Below are 10,341 nucleotides of genomic sequence, written 5' to 3'. Positions count from 1 at the left end.
ATTCTCTACCTGGCACATTTCAAAAGACAGGTTCTCCACTTCCTCCAAAATTCGCAAATACTCTTCCTTGTCTCTTCTTTTTCCCTTTCATAATCCTCTCTATATTCAAGGCCTGTCCTTGATATGGACTTCTCTTTGTGATTGGAGCCTCCGACGTAAAAAAAAATCTCTATTTCTAGAGCAGCTTCCTACCTCACCTGCTGTATTCTCGGGCGTCCTAACCGGCTCATATGACCCAAGCTAAGCGAGTCGAAGCATTGACCTTATCCAGTGATTTCCCCAGTATGTAGCCAGTCTCACGGATCTCTCTTAAGGTTCCTGAGCGAGCTGTGGAGGACCCGGCCATGATAAGCAGATGTACCTCCAACTGAATCAATCCTTAACGACTTATTAGTTTTTGATTCAATATCTCGTCGTCACATACTCACGGTGTCCACCGATTCCTGATAAAGCATTATACCTCCGTATATAAGTATCATACCTCCATATATAAGCACCATACCTCCATATATAAGCACCATACCTCCGTATATAAGCATCATACCTCCGTATATAAGCATCATACCTCCATATATAAGCATCACACCTCCGTATATAAGCATCATACCTCCATATATAAGCATCATACCTCCATATATAAGCACCATACCTCCGTATATAAGCATCATACCTCCGTATATAAGCATCATACCTCCATATATAAGCATCACACCTCCGTATATAAGCATCATACCTCCATATATAAGCACCATACCTCCGTATATAAGCATCATACCTCCATATATAAGCATCATACCTCCATATATAAGCACCATACCTCCGTATATAAGCATCATACCTCCATATATAAGCACCATACCTCCGTATATAAGCATCATACCTCCGTATATAAGCATCATACCTCCATATATAAGCACCATACCTCCGTATATAAGCATCATACCTCCATATATAAGCATCATACCTCCATATATAAGCATCATACCTCCGTATATAAGCATCATACCTCCATATATAAGCACCATACCTCCGTATATAAGCATCATACCTCCGTATATAAGCATCATACCTCCATATATAAGCACCATACCTCCATATATAAGCACCATACCTCCGTATATAAGCATCATACCTCCGTATATAAGCATCATACCTCCATATATAAGCATCATACCTCCATATATAAGCATCATACCTCCATATATAAGCACCATACCTCCATATATAAGCACCATACCTCCGTATATAAGCATCATACCTCCGTATATAAGCATCATACCTCCATATATAAGCATCACACCTCCGTATATAAGCATCATACCTCCATATATAAGCACCATACCTCCGTATATAAGCATCATACCTCCATATATAAGCATCATACCTCCATATATAAGCACCATACCTCCGTATATAAGCATCATACCTCCATATATAAGCACCATACCTCAGTATATAAGCATCATACCTCCATATATAAGCATCATACCTCCGTATATAAGCATCATACCTCCATATATAAGCATCATACCTCCATATATAAGCATCATACCTCCGTATATAAGCATCATACCTCCGTATATAAGCATCATACCTCCATATATAAGCACCATACCTCCGTATACAAGCATCATACCTCCATATATAAGCACCATACCTCCATATATAAGCATCATACCTCCATATATAAGCATCATACCTCCGTATATAAGCATCATGCATCCATATATAAGCATCATACCTCCGTATATAAGCATTTCTTTTCTCTTCTTTTTTCTCTCCATCAAGTTCACCGATGATCGATGTTGTCTGAGTAACAGCCTTCGAAGTTCCCTGCCTTAATGGATGTATGTCGTGCTGGCAGCAGCGGTGTCTTGGGATACAGTATGTAAAATTTCTGCTCCCTCTTTGCCTTCTCTGTGCCCGCAGCGCCCCCGCCCACGATGTCTAACGAGAGCGTTGCTGTGTAGCTGTTGTCTTGGCTTAATGGTTATTCCTCGAACAATTTCCCGTCCAGCGATACGATTATTTCAAGACTTCATCTTTCTATCGATTCATCTATATCTATCCACTTTAGCTTCCTTCTCATTTACACGAAATGGTTTTAACGCACGAAGCCTAACAATATTACACAACCCCCATTCTCCACCCACACCCTGTGTATTAGATACAAAAAAAAAAAAAAAAAGGTCTTCGATACTCAAGTGAAAAGGTCATGTTTCTTCAAGGTGATATTCTAAACACATTAAACTTGCATGTATAAATTCTAAACACATTAAACTTGCATGTATAAATTCTAAACACATTAAACTTGCATGCATAGATTCTAAACACATTAAACTTGCATGTATAAATTCTAAACACATTAAACATGCATGCATAGATTCTAAACACATTAAACTTGCATGTATAAATTCTAAACACATTAAACTTGCATGTATAAATTCTAAACACATTAAACTTGCGTGTATAAATTCTAAACACATTAAACTTGCATGTATAAATTCTAAACACAGTAAACTTGCGTGTATAAATTCTAAACACATTAAACTTGCGTGTATAAATTCTAAACACATTAAACTTGCGTGTATAAATTCTAAACACATTAAACTTGCATGTATAAATTCTAAACACATTAAACTTGCATGTATAAATTCTAAACACATTAAACCTGCAGGTATAAATTCTAAACACATTAAACTTGCGTGTATAAATTCTAAACACATTAAACTTGCGTGTATAAATTCTAAACACATTAAACTTGTATAAATTCTAAACACATTAAACTTGCGTGTATAAATTCTAAACACATCAAACTTGCATGTATAAATTCTAAACACATTGAACTTGCATTCATAGATTCTAATCACATTAAACTTGCATGTATAAATTCTAAACACATTAAACTTGCATGTATAGATTCTAATCACATTAAACTTGCATGTATAAATTCTAAACACATTAAACTTGCATGCATAGATTCTAATCACATTAAACTTGCATGTATAAATTCTAAACACATTAAACTTGCATGCATAGATTCTAATCACATTAAACTTGCATGTATAAATTCTAAACACATTAAACCTGCATGTATAAATTCTAAACACATTAAACTTGCATGTATAAATTCTAAACACATTAAACCTGCATGTATAAATTCTAAACACATTAAACCTGCATGTATAAATTCTAAACACATTAAACTTGCATGTATAAATTCTAAACACATTAAACTTGCATGTATAAATTCTAAACACATTAAACTTGCGTGTATAAAAGCAATTAACTTAATTTTCTATGAAAGAATAACCATCAGTTTCACTGTGTATTTAAGTAGTTTTAGATTCTTTTATTTTTAAGCAGATGTGTAAGTTCACATATGCACGTTCCCTCCTGCTTCTGCGAATGCGTTTCCATATGCACTATAGTACACATGTACGTGTACTTCCTTGTACTTCTGGTACTTCGAAGTTGTGTTCCCAGACTTTCTTTTACAGTAATCTCTGAGGTTAAAAGGCGTAATTCTATCAAGTGAACATAAATAAAAAAATATTTCTCTCAAAAAAAATAGTATTTGTTTATACTCTCTTTTACAAAGACAAAAATGAAAGAACTGTTGCCGATCCCTGAAAAGCGTTCCTGATCAGCCAACGTACCACACAGGACGGGCTGGCGAAAGCCGCGCCTCTCTGAGGCTCCAGCCTCAGAATATAACACACACACACACACACACACACACACACACACACACACGTTCCCTCCGTGGTATCACCACTTGTCTTGGTTCAGCTGACAACACCCCAGAGACACCGCTCACTCAATTCTGGTTCTTCCTCCATCACACCTTCGTTCAGCCCTCCACCCCGCCCAAGTTCAGGCCACAAATTCCGATCAACTTTCAATCCATCATTCTGTCTTCATCATGGCCTTTATTACCGTCTTGTTCAGCCATACACTCTACCCTGAATCGGTCTCTACTCTGTCCAGACTCAACCTTGCACACCGCCTCAGTTCAACTCTTAATCAAAACTATCTAAGCCCTCTCTTCCAACCTGGCTTGTCTCTCCATTCCCTTATGGATCATCCATCCACTCTGCCCTGGTTCAGCCACCTTCTCCTCTCCAGTCCAAGTTCTCGAGTCACCATGATTGAGCAGCCAGCTTCGACATCGATCAGTCTCTCCCGTTACATCTCCGTTAGTCCCAGAACCGCCACCCTCACTCTCGTTAAGCTCATATCTCTGTGCCTTAGATCAGCCTACACCTTCGCCCTAACTTAGACTCTGCTCCACCCTGTTTATGACTACCCACTTGGTTCAACCCCCGTAACTCATCCCTAGGTCAGCCCTCAATTCCACCCTAATTTAGGCCCCTTAGCTCCGTTGTACCCTCATGCCCCTCGGCAAATATCATTACTGCACCTCCCAATTCATTCTCGTGCAGCTCCAACACAAAGTTTACTGTCGGAATGAACGAGTTCGTCTCTGAGGTGTATCTGTCACGGAAACCGAATAAGGTGGTCATCAGGAGATGGGTTAAACCCAAAGCTTGTTTTAAACGAATCATGGAAACAAAGTATGTTAATAGAAAATGGTGTACGTTAAACGGTGAACAGCAAGTGACCTGACTCTGTCGTCAAGAATATTATATTAAGATAACTGGTTTAATCAGCATTATGTCCTACATATTTGTTTCCCATGTAATCAAGAAATTTGGTTAGAATCCTGTTATTTCTTGCCAACTTCTATCTCTACTTACTATATGTATTGGCATCAGCATCGTGGCGTACACATAGCAGAAAATGAATCTCAACACTTTTTGTGTGAAAGAATATGTTACCACGACCGAGGGATTATGAGAAATGCCCATTAGTCTGGCCTCACATCGGTAGCCCAGCTTTCATGATATTGTAACATATCGATTGCTAGAGACATTTCCTGCCATTTTCGATCATAAATGTACTGATCTCTAGTTCGAAGGATATAACTATACAGTGTGGCAACCATGATCATTGGGAAATTTGTCTCACATTCACGCTTGCTGCATTGTGTGTGTACAGAAACCATTACTTAATTAGAGCTGATGCCAGAAGAATTAATGAGACGGAAATTCTACTCTGGTTATTAGTGTGTGTGTGTGTGTGTGTGTGTGTGTGTGTGTGTGTGTAAAATCATAATCATCATCACACATTTGTACTGTACAGAGAAGGAGTTCCACACTCGTGCATGCGTATGCAAAAGATTTCTAAAATTCCTCTTTTGTGCGTCTACTCTGTCTATTAATCAAAATAAAAACTGGAGGTGTGGCAATCACACGTTTCCCGAACAGTCTTACAGGGAGCTTTGATGACACATACCCATTGTACGAGAATCACCTCTACCAATGAGTGTTATTAAAGATATAGCATATTCAGTATATAATGTTTGCATGTATTCTATCATCGTCGACTGTGAAAGTTACTGGAAGCTGATAACTGGAGGAGAGTCACTGATACATCTTCCACTTTCCTCGTTAGGTAAGACTCTTAAACGGGAATGTGACAATCAGCACACCCTGCCCATGAGGGGTTTGGGAAGGTGCTATGTTCCACATCTTCACATCACTAACGTTTGGATGTCAGGGAAGGTCTGAACGTCCCAAGGAGTACAATGGACAGGCCGCTCTCACAAAAAAGAGGGAGGTTGTGTGAGTGGTAGAGATGAGTGATTCATACAGAAGGAAGTACTGAGTGTCAGAGAGACAGATCGGCCGCTTGCACAGAGGTCAGGCCAGAATGAGTCAAAGAAAAACAGATCACTGGCATAGCTGGAGGGGTGGGATGTTCACACAAGGGGAGGAGGTCTGTTAGCAGAGAGAAAAAAATGGGGAGATGGACAGGTTATTCTCGCAGAGAAAGCGCTCATAACGGGTAAGGGGTGAGTACCAGGAAAGACATAAAGGCCGCTTATCAGAGGAGGATTCTATCAAAGAAACACAATCGGTAAACTTACACACGAGTACGAACTTAGATTTAGAAACGGGTTACGAGCTAAGAGCGTTAGAAACGGACTATTTACACTGAGGGAAGGGAGCAGTGTGTCAGAGGTACGAGTGAGTCGTTCATAGAGAGAGAGAGAGAGAAAGGTCTGCAGCATGATTAAGAGAGGGGGTTGAGTTAGGTGAGTTAGAAAACGGTACGGTATGGAGAAAAATTATTCTAATGGCCAGCAGGACTCATCATAGCAATAATGGAAACCTGGATAATAACTAATATTAATTTTTTACCTCAGAAAATGATAACATCAGGAAATAAAGAGTTTAATGGTGATAAGCTTCACAATGGAAGGAGGTGTTAGTGAGGTGAATCGGACGTTCACACGGGGTCGAGATGAGAGTCAGAATACAACAAAAAAGAGACGGACGGGTCCTCACACAGTGGGAAGGACTGTGTATCAAGAGATGTAATGGCCGCTCACACAGCGGAGAAAAAGAGGGAAAGTATCCATGACGAGGTTATGCCAGAAGGCAGGGCTCGCGTGTACTGCCCACCGCAGGAGTACCTAGAGTTACAAAGAACCGAGTTATTTGAGATATGTGTCGTCTTACGTTATGGGTAAGATGGTCTGAATGCCGGTAGGCTACGTGCGGGGTGAGGCAGAAAGAAAAGACTAAAACCCTGGTCAGAGCAAATGGTACTCGACAGCCACTGAAGTGCTGGCTCACTACGCACCCGCTACTATCCTTCCCGATACTCAGGTGGGTAGAGAGAGAGAGAGAGAGAGAGAGAGAGAGAGAGAGAGAGAGAGAGAGAGAGAGAGAGATACACTGTAATTTCATGTTCTTTCGTCGCCATTATCTTTCCCCCCGTCCTAACCCACCATGATGACCCTGTGACTTCCAGATACCTGGTAACACCTTCTTACCGCCTCTTGCATCATCATACACGTCAACAACTGGACACAGACCTCGGACGCTGGGCCAACCGACCCCAAGAAACGTGGGAAGCTATACGAGAGACGCAGGGCACGGCCGGTCTTTGCCCAACAGTGACGGCTGTGTGGCTCCTTTGCCCACGCACGCCGTACCCCAAAATTAAATGGCTCACGACGGTGCCATTATCGTACTTATAACTAAGAGGAACAGCACACTGTGGTTCTTCACAGCGACTGGCGGTTACCCACCCCCGTGATTAGTGATTCGCCAAACACCGCTTACTAAGGCATGATTAAGTCATTTGGGAGAGCCGATGGGAGGGTGAGGTTGGTTAAGGATGGAGTTAGTGGTGTGGGAGGGATGCCTAGGATGAAATCAATGGTGTGGGCAGAGCCGATATTGATGGTAGGGGCAGTGAAGATGGGGTTGGCGTAATGGATGGGATGGTGAAGAAGGGCTGGTTATCTGGCGGAGGGAGTGAAGGGCGGGGTTCACCAGGTGGACAAAGTGACGATACAAGGACGTTCGTCCACAGGGAATGGTAATGGTGGCTGGGACGAAGGTGAGCGGAGGAAATGATCCAGATACTGATGATGCAGACAGGACGGTCAGGGCCCACGCTTTAAGAATGTCTCGGACCTTGGGTAAAAACCATAAGCGGTGCCTCGAACGCACGTACAGTTAAAACGCTACTGCACACACATTCAACAATCAGAAACATTGCTTGAAAGACCTTTTTTTCTTCATCTTCTCCTCATGCTTCTTTTCCTTCCAGTCTTTTCTCTTCCTTTTCCTCTTCTACTTTGCTTCTTTTCTTATCATTATTCTTTCCTATTTTTCGTCTTCTCCTTCCTCTTCTTTCATTTAGATTCCCTGGAAATCTAGTAGGAAGATACCTTAGCTTAGTGCACCGAAACACCTTCATACTTTCTTTATTCAGCTTCTTTTAAAGATTTCATGAGTTAAAGGTCTAAGAACCCCCTAAAATGTATTTTGGGCTAGTGCTCCTTAGTTTCAACCATCTGAACTGAAATTTTGCTGTAAGATACCTTTCCACAAGCTCCATACAACGTTCAAGGTATATTTGTGATTTTGCACATTTCTACCAATACATAAGGTTAAGAATTCATTCTACACACATTCATATTTGATTTTGTGATTATGTGACCATAAATTTGCCAATGTTCATGATTTCTGGCACAATGATACTATTTTACATAACCTACACAATACCCAAAACAAATACGTGATTTGAATATACCTGTTTATTCTTATTCTTTAAGAGTAAAAGATCACGAACTAATTGTCATTACTTGGCCATGAGTCAGTCAATGTTCAGAAAATTTGACACGGAGACCTATGCACACGTAGCCACATTTTATCTTAAGAGGTTAAAAGATTACAAAATCTATACTGTCCTTTGTCACTAATCTATTTTTCAAGCAGTGTTGATGAAATTTTGCACAAAGATGATCTACAACAAGATCCAAGTTACACGGAGAATAACTCTAATCTTGTCTCATCCTTTATCTAGCTTGACCTTGACTCTTTCCTCACGGTGTGTCTTGCCTCCCACTGCTCTTGCCTTACCCTGTTCCTCGCCGTATCCTTCATCCGCCTCATCCCTTGCCTTACTGTGTATTTAGCCTCACCCTGAGTCTTCCTCACCTGGGATTTTCGCCTCAAACAGTATCTTGCGTCACCTTGGATCCTACATCATCCAGTGTTACCTCATCATATGTACTGCACCACCTAGGCTCTCACCTCACAGTGGATCCTGTTGTGTCGCCTTGGGCTTTACATCAACCCGTGTTGCCTGACCCTACGTACTCTGTCACCCAGGATCTTGCCTTACAGGAGATCGTAGACTCATCCTGTGTCTTGGTTCTTAGTGAGTCTTGCCGGAACTTGACACAAAGATTCCTTGTGTATGATTCCAAAACACTTGTCAACTAGAGTGTCCTTTGCCTGCTCATCTTGTGCACAGGCACAATTATGTTGAAGGTGTGTATGAAGCGAGTCACACAGCACATGTTCTTTATTGTCGGTCTTCCTAATTTACCTGTTCCTTGTACCTCTCTCTACAATAAGCTCGGTGTTTCTCAGCTCTTTGGCCAACACTGGTGGCCTTGAAAGGATCCAGTTTCAATCGAAAAGCCAAAATTTTTTATGGCTATGTGTGTCACACGTTGTCCATACGGAGCTCAATAGCTGTTTTGGAACCATATCTCGTCAACTTCAGGTGTTGCTAAAGCTGGAAAATTTCATCTCTCAGTGCGAACATGATAATCATACACGTCAGCAGTCCTCTGAATTCTTCTCGTTCGTTTAAGTGAACGTAACGATCAAATGGCAATCCACATTCAGTATTTTCACTGCATTCTTTACTAAGTATCGAATATAAAGAATCTATGAAGAAGCAAGAATCTTCCCAGAGGGCAAAAGTTCCCTCATCACAGCTTGGACGTCAAATATCAAGAAGGTTTTAAAGTCCTAAATTACTTGTACGTTAAGACGTAAGTCGATAGGAGAATTAACTCTCTCGTTATCGGTAAATTTCATGATAAAACATTTGATAATATTTCTTTTCTATGTTAGCTGAGACGGCACTGGCAGCTGAGGCCATAATCAAGGCCATCCCATTAACGATATATATATATATATATATGGGTATGTTTGAAGGAATAGTAGTTCCAACAATGTTGTATGGTTGCGAGGCGTGGGCTATGGATAGAGTTGTGCGCAGGAGGATGGATGTGCTGGAAATGAGATGTTTGAGGACAATGTGTGGTGTGAGGTGGTTTGATCGAGTAAGTAACGTAAGGGTAAGAGAGATGTGTGGAAATAAAAAGAGCGTGGTTGAAAGAGCAGAAGAGGGTGTTTTGAAATGGTTTGGGCACATGGAGAGAATGAGTGAGGAAAGATTGACCAAGAGGATATATGTGTCGGAGGTGGAGGGAACGAGGAGAAGAGGGAGACCAAATTGGAGGTGGAAAGATGGAGTGAAAAGGATTTTGTGTGATCGGGGCCTGAACATGCAGGAGGGTGAAAGGAGGGCAAGGAATAGAGTGAATTGGAGCGATGTGGTATACAGGGGTTGACGTGCTGTCAGTGGATTGAATCAAGGCATGTGAAGCGTCCGGGGTAAACCATGGAAAGCTGTGTAGGTATGTATATTTCCGTGTGTGGACGTGTGTATGTACATGTGTATGGGGGGGGTTGGGCCATTTCTTTCGTCTGTTTCCTTGCGCTACCTCGCAAACGCGGGAGACAGCGACAAAGTATAAAAAAAAAAAAAAAAAAAAAAATATATATATATATATATATATATATATATATATATATATATATATATATATATATATATATATATATATATATATTCCTTAGCCTGAGCCTGTTACCCATTTTATCGAACCAACCCCAA

Source organism: Panulirus ornatus, chromosome 18, assembly GCF_036320965.1.
Source record: "Panulirus ornatus isolate Po-2019 chromosome 18, ASM3632096v1, whole genome shotgun sequence".
Taxonomy (NCBI): domain Eukaryota; kingdom Metazoa; phylum Arthropoda; class Malacostraca; order Decapoda; family Palinuridae; genus Panulirus; species Panulirus ornatus.
Note: the sequence above shows the minus strand (reverse complement) of the source record.